Source organism: Melozone crissalis, unplaced genomic scaffold (assembly GCF_028551555.1).
Source record: "Melozone crissalis strain CALT ecotype California unplaced genomic scaffold, PUWL_Pcris_2 ptg000042l_1, whole genome shotgun sequence".
In the NCBI taxonomy this organism is placed as follows: domain Eukaryota; kingdom Metazoa; phylum Chordata; class Aves; order Passeriformes; family Passerellidae; genus Melozone; species Melozone crissalis.
Window position 1 is genome coordinate 60,401,597 of NW_026535820.1, and position 15,885 is coordinate 60,417,481.

The following is a 15,885-nucleotide window of genomic DNA, read 5'->3' on the forward strand; positions in this document are numbered from 1 at the left end:
TTCTGGTTTCAAGGACCAGGACCTCAATCAATTACTGAGAAAGTACAAGTGAAATATAAAACCCAGTGGATCTCTTGAGAGTGAGAGAAAATCACTTTTTCCTGTGTGAAATAATAGAGTCCTTGAGAAGATAGAAGGGGAGGGGGCTGCTGAAGGAAATCTTAGAGAGAAGAGGGCTCCAGTTAATATATTTCACATCTGTTCTTCACTAAAATGATGACTTTTCTGCCCCCACGAGTCAGTCACACATCAAGCCCATCTCCAAGAAGGGCATTCAGCTTTCACCCAAGGGCCTCTTTCTGTGAGTCCTGCAGAGCTACGTGTTTACCCTTCATAAACCCATCAAGAGGCACAACCTTTCTCTGTCTCCCTTTTCATCATGAGGAAACCCCATGAGCAAACCACAGCGAGCTCCTGCCCCTGCTGTGGGCCAGCCCTTCCCCTGGTGGCCTGGCCAGCAGCAGCCAGGGTGGCTGTGGCAAGCCTGAGCCTGGGGTCACAAGTTTGCCCACACAGAAGTGCAATAAAGGTAAGCCTAAAGGGCCAGGCTGCAGCACTGGGAAATGTACATGCCACACACACATTGCCAAGGTGATGTTGAACAACATTCTTCCTCACTTAGTTAAAATACTGGACTCTTAAAAACACATGGGTTTTCCCTCCAGGACAGGCATGACTTCAAGCAACACAGCCCTTTTCCTCCAGAAGTATTTGCAAGCTCAGCTGCTGTTCCAGGGCACGCTGCGTGAAGCAGGGGAGCAAGATATGAAAAACAAAAGCTGAAACTCCCTTTGCTAGGGAAGGAGAAATAATTTGGTTTCTAAATTTTCCCTGGCAGGGATTTTTTTCTTTAGGGAAACTTTGAACTGGGCTGTACTTTCCATCCTAACTTTTAATATCCTTTCTATGGTTTCAAAGATCAAATCTATTGTCTCCAGAGCCCTGGAACCTGCTTTGAGTTTCACTGAGCAGTGGAAGCAATGGGAGCTCTGTGGCACGGGTCCGGGGGTGGGAGTGAAGAGGGAGTGATTGTCTGTCAGCCTTCTCCATGAGAAACACATCCACACCTTTGAGGGCCCTCAGCAACTGCAGGAGCTGTGCAGTTACGTGAATAAATGGAAGTTTATCATTAAATGTGTTGTTCTGTGGGCCTAGTGAGACCTGCCTTTGTGCAGTGTGTCCTGTTGCCTTTTGCTCTCCTCCCCTGGCCTGCAGCACTCACCACAGCAGCCCTGAGCCCTTGATCTCGCTGAGGAAGGAGCAGCATCTGCTGAGTGCAGAGCCACACATGTGATGACTGACATTAGCAAGCAGTGTGTAAAACTGCTGCCTTCTGCCCACCTTTCCCTTAGCAAGGGCGCTCATTTGGATCCTCATCTTTGACCCAGCTGCTGATTTTCGTGAATTTCATAGGCACTTAATTCTCTTTGAGCCTCGATCCCTCTGTCAGTTTGATAGAAAGCAGGTTCAGAACATACTGGCTGATAGACAGCCAGATGGCATGATCACAGAAATTTCATTCTCTGTGGGAAATGAGGCTAGAAACACAAGGATGTGGGATGGATTCATAGGATAAGGTTAAAAAGTCAAGACTGTATATTTTTTTCAGTGTTGATAGAGCCTTGGAAATGCTTGGAATCATATCCTGTTTCCTCAAACCAGGTAGGTACTACATCCCTCATCCGTAGTGTAGTGGAGTTTTCCTGATTTCTCACTCCAGTGTGTGCAAAATATTCTCACTCCAGGCTGCAAAATATACAAGAATGCTTATTTCATGTGTTTTCTCCAGGGTGCTTTATCAGGAAGCACAGCATTTAAGAAAACCCAGAACCTTAGGTCTCTACAAGGAATACAGAGGTCTCCACAATGAAGGCTTAAAGGTTAAGACAAAGGTGTCAAAACAGCATTTAACATTTTTCTCAAGGCACAGATTTTTCTGTATTTGGGATATGATTATCAAATATCATTTTTTCCACCTCATTTAAGCTCCTGCTGTGAATAAGGTCCATCCATGTGCTTCATGTCTGTTGTAAAGTCTCTGGTGACGGGGGTTGTTTATTTATTATTATTAATCTCCTGTGCAGCAATAAAAATTGTCTGCTTCAGTTCAGCTAGCAAAACTGGAGCCTTTTGCTATACGTTTTAGCAGACAACTGTTTTTAAAATAATATGCTGTGTGTAACATTGCAATGTCAGCTAAGGAACAGTGACAGAAGAATCCACAGCCACAAAAGCAGAGCAGTCCTGTATTTTTAGGGGCCCAGCAGAGCTGCAGCCACAGCGTTTATTTTCCTGTCATGCCTTGATCTTGATGCTGCCCACACCAGCAAGTAAAAGCAACTGAGACTTCCCAGGCTGCTGCTAATGAGAGGTATGTAGATTACTCACAAACTGGAGTCAGGAAAGTTTAAGGACAAGTTCTGTTCTCTGCCCCTTTATGGCAGATGTTGGGTCAGGGACTGCCTTTGCTATTTAAACAGTAATGATCCAGCAACACTGAGAAACCAAAACACTGGAGCTGTGACCTGGTGGGGAGCACAGGGCTTTGTACTACAGACTGTCTGCTGCTGCCAGCTCAATAAATAACACCCAATTAATTATACACAAACCACCAGTCCTCTGAAATGCCTGGACTTTGGAGTGAGCCATTTGAGATGTGCCAGCCCTGTTTGTCAAAGTAGGAATTAAGCATACTCAAGTGGAAATTGAAGTGTGACCGAAAGAACAGATCCAAAATGGAGGCATCCAAAATCAGAAACATCTTTAGATTGTGTTGACCTGGGAGTTCAGTTTAGGAGTTGCCTTTAGGCAAGAAGGGAGCAAGAGATTATCACAAGTCTATACACAGGACTGTAAGAATGAGGATAAGGCTGTACTGAAGCTGCACCTAGTCCAGCATCTTTGCTGTTTGCAGCAGCAGGCAGTGAGCTGTCAGGTAGCCAGGCGGCCCAAGGTGCTGTATTCAAACTTCAGTATCCACTGGAGATACACATTGAAATCTCTTTTTTATCAGGGCCCTGAATCCTGTTTTTTCATCAGTTTGGTAGATGGTGCTTGTCTTACCAGGCCTGGGGACATTTTGGAGAGAAATCTTTGCAGATTTCAGTGTACTCTGCATTGCTTGCCCTACATGTGGGTCATCCCTGCTGCCTTCTCCAGAAGGTAAAGAGCAGATTATTGCTCCTGACATTTCTACTCAGTTTTGCAACAGTAGTTTCCATATAGTCCCTGCATTGTAGAGGTCCTTCTTGGATCCTGCATCTCCTTGCTACACCCAGCTGGGCATTGTTTTACTAGAGGTCTAAAGTTCAGCATGTCTGCCCCCAAATCATGCTGCGGAAATGTTTACTCCTCCTGGAGCCCCTCTCTCTATTCTCCTGCCTGTACAACTTCCCTAGACACATTCTATGGGACCTCTTACCCTGGAAGAACTTAGGGATCCCAGTAGATCACCTTGTACTCCTAGCTGATTCCATGGCCCACAGGGAATGCAAGTCAGGAGCTACTCCTGGGAGCAGCCTGTGCGGACAGCGAGCCTCACAGGATGCCCTGACCATTGTGTGCCATCCAGGGACCCAGCCATGTACACACACCAACTGTGCCAAGCTGTGGCCCCTCTCCTGGCGTCTTCCAGACTTCTTGTTTGGGTTTTTTTTATACCTTCCCCATCCGTGGTCCCACTGAGTCATGGGATTTCCTGATCAGCTTCCCCCACCATCCCCAGCAGAAGAAAGAGGAAGCCTCATGAAGAGTGCTGGTGACCATGGTGCCTATATCCATTCCCTTTTCCTCTGAAGTCTGCCAGCACCGCATCAGTGACAACTGTCTGCCGGCTCCTCCTCTGGTTCCCTATCTGTACATTCCTGACCTTTTGATATTGATCTGCCTTTCTTCCCTCCTTTGCTGTCTCTCATGGTCATTTGGCTTTCTCCAGGCCTTTCAAAGAGCATGAGATGAGTGCAGACATGGGCTGACACCTCAACAGGATTCTCATCTAGCCTGAAATGAGTTAAGGCAACTTGCCCCTACTATGTGTAATAACTTTGTGCCTTCACCAAATTGTCTTGTCACCATATGCCCTCTTTTCCAGTTCATTTATAAATAGGCTAAACAGCAGGAGCCCAAGAACAAAACCCCCTCAAGCATCTCTAGAGACCTCCCTCAAATGTGGACGATGGCCATTTACCCTCCTTTTTTAATAGTTTATTCACATGAAGGCTTCTTCTGTTGTCCCATGGTACCTTAATTTCTTTCAGACTCCTTACTGCTGGACCTTCATATCTTCAGAAATTGTTGCTGGGTTTCTATATGGATGACCTTGTTGTGGTTTTCATTTAACTTGCCAGAGTTTATGATCCTTTCTATTTTCTGTTCTTGGACACAACTTCTATTTTGTGAAGAAAGTCTTCTGCTTCTAATAAATTCCTTTATCCTGCTGTAAACTGTGTCAGCTTTTCTTTTCCAAAGTCTTTGTACATACACAGAGGAGAGAAAAAATGTATTCCTACACACTCTGTTTAAATAGCCACCGGGCAAACTTTTTAGCCTTTAGGCATCCATTTTAGCTTATTTCTAACAAAGTTCCTTGTTCTTACATAATTCTATTGTAGTCTGGGCTTTTTTTTTTTTTTTGTTTTGTTCCCTAAGTATGTTAAGCAGGGGCATTTTGAACCAGGTTCTACATGTTGCTCTGGGCTAATATAAAAGTTCCTTATTTTGTATGCCCTTTCATGCAGAAACAATATTTTCATTTTATGCAGCATCAATCCCCTGTGTGACATTTATCCAACATACAAGTAGGAAATTGATACCTGCTGCTATTGTTGCATTTCTTGCTTTGTCAGCAACTCTGATCTCCCTCAGCATGTAATAGATACAGACATTTGATTTAATGCTAATATGATATGGCATATTTCTGACTTAGGCCAGAAATGTCAGGCTATTTAGGTTTTGAGCTGCTTGTAAACAAAATTAGCATGTTACTTTGATTTGGCACAAAGGTTTCTCTAATATATGTTACCACTTCTCTACTGCTTCTGCCTCCTTTGTCTCTATTTTTATGCTTTGGACTCCAATTCTAAAGCATCTGATCAATTGTCTTCTTCTCATCAAGTTTCTGTTTAAAGTAATCTTGTTTGTTAGACCTCTAGCTTTCATTAAAAAATGCATATTTTCTTTTTCTTTCGCTATACTATGAGATTCTTCTTGTTTGGTTTTTCTTTGTTCCTCCTTTTAAAGTTTCACCAAGTTATTCAGCAGAGGATAAGGTTTTCCTGACTATTTGCTCTGAATATGTGCCATCCTGAATCATGTTTTAGCACTTGCCAGCTTCTCCCTTCCTTCACTCTAAAAAAAAATCTCCTAATATTTTTTAAGTGTCACCACTGGTTTTATTTTAGTTTACCTGAATCTGACTCATGCATAAGGAAAGTTTTCCCTTTTTCTAACAAGTTCAAATCCTTTGTGTTCAGCTGGTTCGTAGCCAGGCATTGACAGCTTGTCTCTGTTTCTGCCAGTTCAGCTCTGCTCATGGTATTGGAGGCATTTCAGATGAAGCTGATATGGAACTCCTGGTCTCCAAATTACCCTCTGACTGCACCCATTTTGCTCCCAAAACTGTCTCCTTCCTTCTTGAGGCCTTTGCTCCATACACTGTGTCTGGGGATTTTCTCAAGCCTCCTCCAAAAGCCTGCCCCAATTTTCCACATCATCCAGCAAGCACGTATGACATCCAGCAGTCTAATCACCATGGAGTTCTTTTTGGTATCACAAAACCACATGGATGTATGCCTGACAGAGCATCAGGGGTCATCTACTGCTGTATCTTCCTCAAAACTCACTGCAAAAGTGAATGTGGCCTCAGGATATGAGATCATTTCTGTCCCTCCCTGATGAGACTGGCACTCACAGAGCCTTTCCCCACTTCAGCAGCTTGGGATCAGCTTGGAGATAGGTCTGTTGAGTGATGATCCCAAAGAGATTGTCAGTGCATCTGTGTGTTACCCTGAAATCTTGCAGTTCAGGTGTCATGGCCTAAAGGTCTGGGATGTTGGGCTAATTGCACTGGATGCGCATTGCCTTGCCTATGCACAGAAATTATTCACATGGTCAGTGGAGCAAACTGAGAACTCCTTGCCCACTCATTCTGTAAACAGCCCCTGCTGATTCACATTAGAAGGGGTCTGATGGGCTCTGTACCCAGCTCCAGGTACAGATCCCTGAGGGAGGAGCCATTCAAATGCCTAAACAAAGGGGACAGGCAAAACTCCTCCTCTGGCAGATCTCCTTTTATGTCACCCAGCACCACTGATCTGGACTTGCTCTGATCCCTTGGTGAGTCTGGTTTCTCTCTTATTCCTTGTCACTGACATCCAGAGAGGGATGCTGGAGTATGCTGCTACATTGCTTTGTCCTCTGGTACATTTCGGATCTTCATATTTTTTTTAGAACATTCTTACAAATACTTTCATTCAACTGCCCTGGGCAGAGGCATTCCAAAGGAGTTAGAAATGGTGACTTGGAAACAAGGGACCTTATACTATAAACACTGCTGTGGTTGAATTCCATTAATATGTTCATTCCTTTTGGTTACATTTCTTCTGTGTACTGACAGTTGCTCCTTCATTCTGTTTTAGCTTTCAAAGAAAAGATCTACTGCCTGAGAGCTCCACACTCATGGAAGAAAACAAGACCCAGCAAAATGGAGAGCAGCAACACCCAACAAAGTCTGTGAAGCACCATGTGTGTAGCTGCCACTGGAACAGCAGCTTTGTGGGAGGTAGCCTAGAATGGAGTCTAGCTTGCCTGGAGGGGAGGAACAAGGACATCCAGACAAGGGAGCACACTCATGAGAGTTCCCATAAAGTCTCTGAGAACCACTTGCTTCAAAACAGTAGGACATTCTCCCAGACACTCAGCTCCTACAGACTCCCTCATTCCCTGAGGCTAGGGCTCTGCTCACAAGCTGTCATCAGCAAAACTTTTGCAACCCTGCTGATGCACAGAAGGAATGGAAAGGGGAACCACTGTTTCTTGAGGGGGAGGCTGAGGAAACAGGTGACGACGTGTCGTGGGAGGATGAGCAATGAGAAATGGAGAAATGAAAAATGGAAAGTTTTCACTAGAGCTATGACAAGTGCAACTCCTCTAATAGAACTAGACAGCAGAGTGGGCAGAGACAACCTGACGGCCTTTTAGAAGAGGAAGGAGTGACAAATGTGTGAAGATACCAAAGTGACCTATGTCCTGGGAGCCCTGACTCTCAGGCTCTGGGGGCTCATGCTGAGGTGATTTAAGAAGCTCCCCGTCCAAATTGCTCACCCATTACCACATGTTGTTGCCCTGTCACTGACTTGTCACAAGTAGTGATGTGCCCACACCATGGGAACCAGACTGATATATTGACATAACTGAGGTGTCTGTGGCTAATTCAGTTTACTAGGAGGTGGACTGTGGTGGCCAAGGCATCTTCTTCTTGATCCCTGTCAGGTGTAGTTGAATAGGTGACCAGCTGAGGTCAGAAACCTCCCAAAACACCAGAGCCTAACCAGACAAGCACCAAAAGTGGCCAAGAGATCACCAGGAGAGCCTTGACACTAATTTATCCAATTTTCTTGTCTTTACACATCCTTCTCTCCGCTTTTCACTAACACCTTTGTTGCCCCCGAGCTTGCAGAAGGCATTGGAGAAGGTTTCCAGAAGCCCTGTAAGCTTGTCCTTGTGGTGTCTCTGTTCCTCTAGGGAGCTGAACACCAGACTGAGTGGTACGGGTGGGAAGTGATGCCATGGCACGGTTCAGAGAAGAGCACTGGCAGCTTTATAGAGTAGCCCTCAGGGTGGCAACAAGGAGAAAGGGGAAATCCCAGGGTGGCAGCAGCAGCAGGGTAGCCTGAGCAGAGGCAGCCCCAGCCCCAAGCAGGCCCAGCCGGCCCCAGCCCTGGCCCCAGGTATCCGGCATCTCCATGGGGATGGAAATAGGCCATGGAGGTGAGACAGGGCAGAGCTGTGGGGAGCTGGAGACTGGTCCTGCTGTGACATTTCTGGGGCAGAGATTCACAGTTCAGGATCCTTGTCCCTGGTCATGCTGGAGTAGAGCCCTGGAGGAGCTGAAATGGGGTCCTGGCCCCTGGTCAGAGCTGGGGGAGCCCAGGGCAGTTGGAGCACAAGCAGGGCTGGTGGTGCCCTTGGGATCCTGACAATGTCATTGGCCAAGTCTGAGACTTTTGATCATCTCTGCTCTGCATATTATAGAACTGGAGAAAAACCTACTCCAGCAAATGAGTTGCAAAACTAAGCTTAATTCCTGTAATCAAATTGCTTGTTGTTATCATGGTCATGTTCTCTTAATATCCATGGAGCAAATGACAACTGCAGAGCATAAAAAGATGCCAGCCTTACACCTGGTGCCAGCTTTGGGCTGCTTCTGGAAATTTGCTTTTCCTCTGACTACAGCAATCCCTTCATGTGCTAAGAGGAGCAGCTAATAAATGGCAAATAGTCCCATGAGAATCACAACTAATGGCTGCTGCTCACTGAGATAATCACCCATTTAATAAAGGGTGAGCTTCTACCTCTGCACTTCCATGGGGAGCATTAATGCATTCTTTTCCCCTCCTTAGCCACTTATTTCCACAAAACTGCTAAGAACTTGATATTTTTGAAACCACTCTTCCTCTATACATGTTAGCTGAAATTGCCCAATGGATTCAGAAATTATTAGGAATAGCTAGTTGGTTGTATGAATGTTGACAGACCCAAAGCATTATCCTATTAAGAAAGCACTTGAGTTTATGAAAACACAGATTTTTAAATCACGTTAAAATCAGGGAAATGGGTGACATCATGAGGCTTGTGTTTCATTTCTGCACAAGTCTGCCTCACTAACAGCCTGAGAAGGTAAAGGAGCTCAGAAGGAAGTTGCCATTGCTTAGACTTCATGCCTTGATGCTCTTCTCTGGGAAGGAGTGATAGAAGGGTCAGGATTTGGCAGGAGGGCTTACATAAATATTCTTTAGAGACTAAGGGTTTTGCTTTGGAAGTCAAATTCTAGATCTTTCAAAGTTGCAATTATCACGTTTCTCTTCTCCAACTTTTTATAAATTAAATCCCCTCTCATTCTGTCCTTTTTTCCCTTCTTTGAGACTTGAATGTGCAGAGTTGCTACTCTTATTCATGTTGAGTTTCTCAATAGCAAAAAAGCCTTATTGTTTGATGAAAGTATTTGTTTCTCAGGCAAGTTCAAGGTTTAGATATAAACATTTGTGAGTAATTTCTCCTTAGGACTATTTAAACTGTAATGACATCTACATTTTATATTGATTTGAGTTTTGGTTTACTTGTTCATGCATTTTTGAGAAAGAACAGATGCTGCTTGAATGTTTCCTATTAGGCAGATTAAATACACTCTAGAGAGCACACCTGAGCCAAAGGTCAATCTTCCTCAGCAAACTAGCCAAACAAACTGCTCTGTGAGTCCTCAGTTTTGGTAATGAAGGCTTAGAAAATTAACTGTAAAGTAGTTATACTTATTTTTATTTAAATTTTGCAAAGTACTGAAATACAAGTTTTGAAAAATTTTGCTTTGGTGTCCTCTGGAGGATAGCAGCTGGTTTTCTACATACACTATGGCATAATTTGGAAAACTCCAAGGCTTCCAATAAATTGGTCTGGCAGCTTTCAATGCAGAGTTACAAGCTGAGTGGTTTTCACTACCAGCCATGCCTACAGTTTTGCCCTCCTAAGAAGTACATTTCTCACAAGACTTAAGATTCTTGCAAATTAAAGTCTGAAATGGCATTGCCATATCTGTGGGTCACCATACTCTTATTGTAAAACACCTCATCTAACTAATCTCATTGCCATTGGTTTTAAAATTATAGTGCTCATGACAAGGACAAGAACTGTCTTTCTTCCTTGGGAGGCTTGGTTGCCTCAGGGAGTTGTGCCAATTATGTCAATAAAAAATCCTCCCTTCGTAATGGTCCATGCTGGCGCTGAGCAGAGTAGTAAAAACAGATCTATGAAATAAAAGCTGTGCTCTGTCGCTGTGTATGGCCAGGAGGAATTGCTGAAAAGCTCCTTGTGTTCCCTCCTCACCCTCTGAATTGGTCTGGGTATTGCAGTTTACTCTGTGTATTTCAAAAGCAGAAGAGAAACCAATGAGTCACAAACGTTCAAAATGACAAAGCCACCCTAACAAGCAGTGAATGTGTTATTTGTTTGTGATGATCTTTCCTTACAGATTATTCCAAAAACTGTATCCTAAACTAAAAATTCCACTTTGCTTATTTTGAGAAAGGGAATGGGCAGTTTGAGCGGGGATGAAGGGAGAAAGAAAACAAAATCCTTTTTTTTAGGAAGAGTTTTATTGCTATTCATCTAAAGATTGAGCAACAGTTAGCTAGTCAGTGAGTGGTTTTCTTAAATGGACATGGGGAATTACAAGTCATAAGAAGCCTGGCCATATTTCCAGGAGAAAACAGAATATTTGTCTACAGTGGTCGGTGAAAATGTCAACTTCCCTCTGCGAAAAAGCAGAATTACATTAATTTAAAAATGTCAAACCTGTTTCAATACATAGCTACATATGCCATGATTGAGACATTTCTTACTGGTGGCGGAAGCAGAATATTTATATTATAAATCATTCTTGATGGTTCTGAGTGATAAATGTCAATAAAAAGTGATCTCAGCTGGCAGAATTCTAAACCTGCTCTGAAAAGCATATTCAGCCTGAAGAAATTGATTGAACCAATATTTTTCATAAGCCCTTGGTTTTCTACTTTTATATACAGTTTCTCAATACAGATCTGTAATATTTTTCCCACGCATTTGGAAAATGTGAATTTCTACTGAGATGACTTCCTAACTTTTTCCACCACCACTTCACCTTCATTCCTTATCTGTCCTGATATTTTACCTTTCTAAAGTTTTGAGTCAAGGAGTTATCTTTGTGAAATGTCTGGTCAAGCACTTACGGATTACAAAAGCTCATGTTTGGAGCTCTTTTTTTAGTAAAGATTATTAAAAATGGACACAAGAGAGAGCAGTGAGAATAATACTGGGATCTTTGTCAAAATTCTGTTCAATTTCTGTTTTCCAACTCGTCTGGGAATTAATCTGAATAAAATAAAGAAGCTAATAAACTGATTTTGTTTTAGAAGTAAAAGTTTAATTGTCCAGTGTAGAAGCGGATACTCTACGTACATAAAAGAAGAGTTGTGAATGTGCACCTGTTGTTGAACCTTCAGTGAAACTTTATTTTCCACCAGTTTTCATCTCCACATTTCATTTCCTTCCTGATCCTGTGTATCTCTGTGTGACCAAAGCCAATGATATGTGAGCTGTTTGATTTGAACAGAAAGAAGGGGAGAGGGATGGGATGGGATGGGATGGGATGGGATGGGATGGGATGGGATGAGGGTCCTAACTACTGAATATCCACCAGCAAAGCTGCCCAGCAGCTCCACATTTAGCCTTGGCACAGCATCCCCTGCACTTGTCACTCCTGAGTTAGTTGGTTTTGGTTTAGTTCTGGTTAATGAAAAGACCAGAGCTGTCCTTCCATCTTCAAAGGACAAGATCACTGAGAGGTGCAAGGGGTCTCTCTGCAGACCCTGATGAAAGTCAGGCTACAGGCTGCCCTGCATTCTCCACAAATCCACTAGAGGTAGGCAACTTGTTGGAAACACACCTCTATGGCTCTTAGTTTTTGAATCTGGGTTTTTTCTGGGTGATGGGTCTTTTTGTACTGGAAAGAAAACAGGGCTAAGTGAAGGGTGATGGGAGGTATCTGGGCATGTTGGAGGATTCCTTCTGCTTTAAGCAGAGAGGAAAAAAAGACATGCAGAACTTCTGTTTTGATGAACTGACTCTAGGTGGCAACAACACCCTATGTAGCCTTACTAGAGGCTAGTCAGGCAAAGACTAATGCTGCTTACAGAAGACAAAAAATTATAGCATTTTCAGTACTGCTTCTAGAAAATTTTACAGCTGATCACACCAGCTGCTCATTGCTAGAAACATTTCCAGATTCTGCCAGTTTTCATTGTAATAGAAGACTTGGTTTTCAAGATGTATTTTGAATAAGAAGCTGCATGTTTCATTTTGTAGCCATAATACTGCAGGTGTGCAGAGGAAAATTAGCAAATTATTCTCTTTTGATTATCTTGCTTGGATGGGCAATCTCAGGAAGCGTATGTATCATCCTGATTTGTAATGATGCCTGTAAAAAGTGCACAGATGGATATGTACAACTGCAGTTCTGTAGCATTCACTGAGGATGTTCCTGAAATGCCACTTCACCACCTCGTCAAGAAAACAGCCACACAGATACCTATGAAATGCTTGACACATATTCTGCGTAAAACACTGTGTTATCTGCCAAGAGATTTGTAATGCCCTGTGTCATTCCATCTTCACTACATATCCAGCCTCCTGGGCTTTGGAGTAGCTAAGCAAACACTTGAACTATATAAAAATTCTTACAAGTATGATGGCCTGCAGCATTATCACATTTTCCTCAAAGTCTGCTTAACTCCACTGACCTTGAAATATTTAAATGTGTTATTGATGTGTTCACAGGCAAAGGGAGTAAGCAGAGAAAAAGATATAGCTCTGATTATCCCTTGTAGAAAAAAACCTCTCAATGTAACCACTCTATATACTAATAATGACTGTAGAAAATCTTTCTGGTGCAATTACAACATGCTTGTAGCAGGCCAAAGGGTCTGATGGCACCTACAGGATATGATAAACTTCTTTTCTACTCTGTCAAAGTGACAAAGCTGTAAACCCCTCTGATTAAATCAGGTTGTTTGTGTAATTGACCCATTCACCTGCATGTTGTCAATTAATCTCCTCTGGAGCTTCCTCCAGTATTTCAATCCTCTAAGCTGCTTTCAAAAATTGGAGCTGTCCTTTAAAATGTTAAAATGCATCTCCTGAAAGTAATTTCTTCCATTATTACCAAAGTGTGGAATTTCCCTTTCAATAATACTTAATCAAATTTCCAGATTCACAGTATTCTAAATAAATATGATACTCTATAACCCTGTAGACTGATTTTTTAATAAATATTCATAAATTAGTCAGGATTTATTAGGAATATATATATCTATATATATTATCCTATCTAGGATAAGAGTGCCCTAAAAAGGAAAACCAGAATTCACTATCCCTTTTAGGTACTTTATGTCAAGGTACTTTGTGTAATGCCTGTTTTTATTAGTATTTCTTCTTTTCAATTAAGTAGTAATTTTATTATAAATTTTTCAAAAAGTCAGGACATGATGGCAAAAGTGGTGGAAATGCAATTAGAAAAATTGGTTATGTCTATGACATATTGTCCCTCCTCCTGTTTCTTCTTTCTCCTTCAAGATGTCAGCATTTTGAACACACCCAACTTCTATACTTTATAGAAGATCAAAACAAAAAGAGTGGTGTATTGGGAGTAACACATTTTTCTGCCACCAGCTAGGCTCTTTGGAAGCTTAGGAAGTGAATTGTCAATGCCAGCTATCCCTACAGCAAAAATGGGGGAATGTGTTGCTTGCTGAGAGCCCAGTGGGTTTCCAGCTGCAGCAGGGTAGGACATTTGCCACAGTCTCAGCCAGTATTGATGCAGGCAAAATCAATGTGACTGCAGGCAGTGAGAATTCAAGTGTAGGAACTGATAGGTATGAAATCATGTGTTCTCTAACTCTTCAGTATAAAATTGTGCAGGGATGTGTTTCACCATTCCTTTACCCTGTGGGTATCCCTCCACCTTGGGTGTCATCCACAGCAGTGAAACTTTCCCACTGATGATTAAAATGTTCCCTGAAACTTGCAAACCAGTGCAGTAATCAAAGCTTATCATCCACCTAAGCTAAAAGTGCATGCATGAAATCATAAAAAATAGCCTTGTCTCTCCAACCAGCCAGTGAAACATCAAACCCATAAGTGACATGTCAGATGCCATACTATGTTTAAAGATGAGACATCCTACAATAAGTAGTTCTCAGAAGTTTCTGTTGTTTGTTGTAGTTTGTTGGCTTTTTTCTCAAATAGGGTAAGACGTTACTTTGTATAGATTAAAGCGTTCTATTTTATAAATTAAATTCTTTCATGTTTACAATGCAACAGTTTGGGTGCAATATGGAATGTCATTCTCTATTGACATTCCATATTGCACAGTATCAGAGAATCCACAGGGGAAAAAGACAAGATTCAAAACAGAATGTCCCATAAGTGTAGATTTCTTATTTTTGATTCGCCTAAAGGAAGCCACTCCATTCCCTGTTTATTCTTAACAGCTGTATCCATTTCAAAATAAGTTTTGTTTGGCCAAAGACTTATCACCTTTTCAGGAGTTTGCCTGAAAAGGTTTACCAGGTTTACCCAAACTTTATTTGGTAGAGCACCACCAGCATGGAATAGAATGGCTGTCTGTGGCAATGGCACAAGTCCTAGGAGATATTTGGCTGTTTGCATGTGGTTCTATTTCAAAAAGCTACTCTCTTCTTCCTTCCACATTACAAGTCTCCACTGTGGTGTACAATCCTAAATAAAACCCTCATTACTGGAGTTGGAAAGTAAAACCACTCTATGACTGATCTATACTAAGCTCTCACCACAAGCTGTAGAAGAGTGAAGACCTAAACCACTCTTAGACTTTTTGATTAGAGAAATAAAAACAGATTTTATGTTCTGTGCTTATCGGGTAAATTGGAGTGAAGCAAACCTCCAAATTAAATTTACATTGCACCAGTTGACTTCTTTCAATGATAAATAGTATTTTAAAATATTTTCCTCAATAAAATCCTATCTTTTTTAATTGCTTCCCTGTTACTCAAGTTTCCTTCAAATCCTGGAGTCACTTTCTCATCAAAAAATTTTATTCTGTTTTCATTTTTCACTTTGGCTCTCCAATTGACTTTTACCATAAGATAATTTAAGGTTTGGGCTTTGGAGTTTTTCTACAAGGCAAGCAACATTTCATGTAAGATCTATATTTATTATACAATAATTGGTTTTAGGACAGTAATCATTAATGGTAAATCATTGATTCAGATATTGAAGTTACTATTAAGGCTTACAGATCGTAGTGACGCAGGAACATTAATTCAGCCTATTCTGCCTGCAGTGGCCTTCTTACTATATGCATCATTAATTCCTTTGTGTGAAAGGAATACAGAAAATAATATATTCAAAGTAAGGAGGAAGTTGAAAGGAAAAGCTATTGTGTCTTTGGCTTCTCTATTTTTGGGGCTTTAAACCTAGAAGCTGCAGTGTTTAGTTTTCTTGGTTTGTTTTTCTTGGTTTGATTTTTTCAAACTTTACAGAATCAAAGAATCAACAAGGTTGGAAAAGAGCTTTGAGATCATCGAGTCCAACCTGTGACATACCATAATGTGAATGCTTTCACTGTCATGTCACTGATAGACACAGAATCACATCCCAGAGAAAGCTGATCTACTAGATTGTTTTCCTCCTTACTGTTGCTTGGGGCAGGGGTGGGGTATGTAGTTGTTCATCAAATTTTAATGAAAATTCATTCTGACTCTAAAAAACAACAACAAAAAAGAACAAAATATTTTATAGATAGTGTTGGTGGCAAATGACTACTGAAATGCAATTGTTACCATTTTCTGTGGTTGCTTTGGCTGTGCCATCACATTTTGTGATGTGGATGGGAAATGTGAAGGGGAACAGCCATTGCTGGTACCAAATTGCTGCACAGACTCCATCTGTGAACCACCAGTTGGGTATTTGATGTAAGGCAAGAAAAGATGGGCACATTTTGAATCTGTTGAAATGTAGTACAGTTTGGTGAATCTACTTGAACAATTCAGACTGGTCTAACACACAAATAAGCATTTTAAAAACTGTGATTCCCATGTTCTA